This window comes from Aplysia californica, unplaced genomic scaffold, assembly GCF_000002075.1.
Source record: "Aplysia californica isolate F4 #8 unplaced genomic scaffold, AplCal3.0 scaffold01221, whole genome shotgun sequence".
Classification (NCBI taxonomy): domain Eukaryota; kingdom Metazoa; phylum Mollusca; class Gastropoda; order Aplysiida; family Aplysiidae; genus Aplysia; species Aplysia californica.
The window spans coordinates 99982-102206 of NW_004798491.1; the positions used below are offsets into that span (position 1 = coordinate 99982).

A 2225-nucleotide genomic window follows, 5' to 3' on the forward strand; every position below is an offset into this window, starting at 1 on the left:
ACTCTACTAGACCTATATTTTGATGTTCTCCGATCTCTACTCTACTCTACATGTTTTATCTTTTCCCTTTGCTCTGTCGTATTCTACTGTTGTTAGATCTAGTATTCTCCTTTAGACACTCTTTTTGTATTTACGTATACATTTTCTGTTGTCTTCATTCTACTATTCTGCTTTGTCAGGCTGTTTTCCTTTCCCTGCCTCTTTCTCCAGTTATTGTATTCAAATGAGGTGTTGTGTGTCCTTGTAAAAATGGCGACCGAGGTCTCTGTGTCAGGCCAGACAGCGTGCTGTTGTCCCCGACACTGTTTGCTCAGTTGTTTGTTAACTCTTTGTGTGCCACGAGTAAAAGTGTAGATGTAGATCTATGTTGTATTGAAGTTTTGCTTCTCAAAAATACTATTTGATGCATGCTTCCCTGCTCTTTTCTTCAGTGATCTATTTTACCTTGATCTACTCCGCTCTACCCTGGTCCTGTAAACCTTGGTCTAATATATTCTACCTTGGTTTACTCTGTACTGTAAACCTTGGTCTAATCTGTTCTACCCTTGGTGGTATTTGCCAAAGTCAAATCTACTCTGCTATATTTTGATGTTCTACGATCTACTCTGATCTATCTTTTTTGGTCTGTTCCCTTTGTTCTGTCGTATTTTACTGTTGTTAGATCTAGTTATCTCCTTTCAACACTCTTTTTGTCTTTACGTATATAATATACATTTTCTATTGTCTTCATTCTACTATTCTGCTTTGTCATGCTGTTTTCCTGTCCTTGTCTCTTCCGCTAGTTCTTGTATTCAAATGAGGTGTTGTGTGTCCTTGTAAAAATGGCGACCGAGGTCTCTGTGTCAGACCAGACAGCGTGCTGTTGTCGAGTCACTGTTTGCTCAGTTGTTTGTTAACTCTTTGTGTGCCACGAGTAAAAGTATAGATGTATGTCGTATTGAAGTTTTGCCTCTCAAAAATGATATTTGATACATACTTCCCTGCTGTTTTCTTCAGTGATCTACTTTATTTTGGTGTACTCTGCTGTCTGCTCGGTTGTTTATTAACTCTTTATGTGAAACGAGTAAAATTATAGAGTGGCGTTGGTGGCTTAGTGGTTAGGCTACCGGAAACACAATCGTGAGACTGCGGTTTCGGGGGTTTGAGCCTCAGCTCGGTACGACGTTGCGTGTTTTGGAACGGCACTTTACAACCAATTTCCCATTTGGCTCTGTCCTTCCGGAGACGGATGTTAAACTCGGAGGTCCCGCCTCTTGAATAACTTAACTGTGTTGATGGAAGCGTTAAACCTATACCATTTCATTTTTTAAAGTATAGATGTGTGCGGTATCGAAGTTTTGCCACTCAAAAAATGATACTTGATACATGAGAGACACTGTCCAAAGTCACCACTTCGTCGTCCGTAGTTTCTCTCACATTTGTTCGATGTATTCTCGGAGTGGGGTGGTTTTGGACTTCTTAGGGTACATTCGATTATAGTACTCTGGTGGTAAAACGTGATGGTGCACGAAGCTGATATCGTAGATGGTGATGCCCAAAAGGCTGACAATAATGGTGAAATCTTTTTCTTAGGCTTAATTAATATTGTTCCTGAAGTGAGCAGTAGAGCCAAAAGTAAAAAAGTGTCCGAAACCTCCCCACTCTCTTTCACATCTCATCATAAGCTTAATGTTAATATTTATTCAACATGTTAATGTTGGTTTAATATATTAACGTTTATTCACCATATTAATCGTTGTTGTTGTTGTTTTTTCAACATATTAATGGGGGTTTTTTTCAATTCTATACTTTTTCTTCGCCAGAGCTTGCATGGTCATCGGCGGTCTATTTTTAGTATCAGCCTCATCTCTGATCACGAAAGGCGTCGTAGCTATTGTAGGTCGGAAACATGAGAGTAAGGTAGGTTCTCCAGGCTGCTCATTCTGTATGTTTTTTAAATTATTGTATCTTTTCTTTGACAGTTTCTTTTATACATGTCATAGACCACGCTAAAGTCTATTTTCTTCACCTTCACCTATCCCGGAGAGTGGATGTCCGTTGGGGCGCCTTTAAAGATTTAGCCATCAACTTCCTCCACTCCTTCCGGTCTTCAGCTTTTCTGAGCGTGTCTTTAAGGTCCAGGCCTGTCCATTTTTTTATGTTGTCCTCCCAACTCTTCTTTGGTCTGCCTTTGCTCCTTTTATATTGTATTTGTATTATTATTTGTTCCATCTACTCTGTTGTCG

The 2225-nt window shown here is 39.6% G+C and overlaps 1 protein-coding gene across 1 annotated transcript in view; it reads left to right on the plus strand.

The window, feature by feature from the left end:
• LOC101854918 (transmembrane protein 163) overlaps nt 1-2225 on the plus strand; it is a 13125-nt gene that overhangs the window by 8276 nt on the left and 2624 nt on the right. The window lies entirely within an intron of this gene.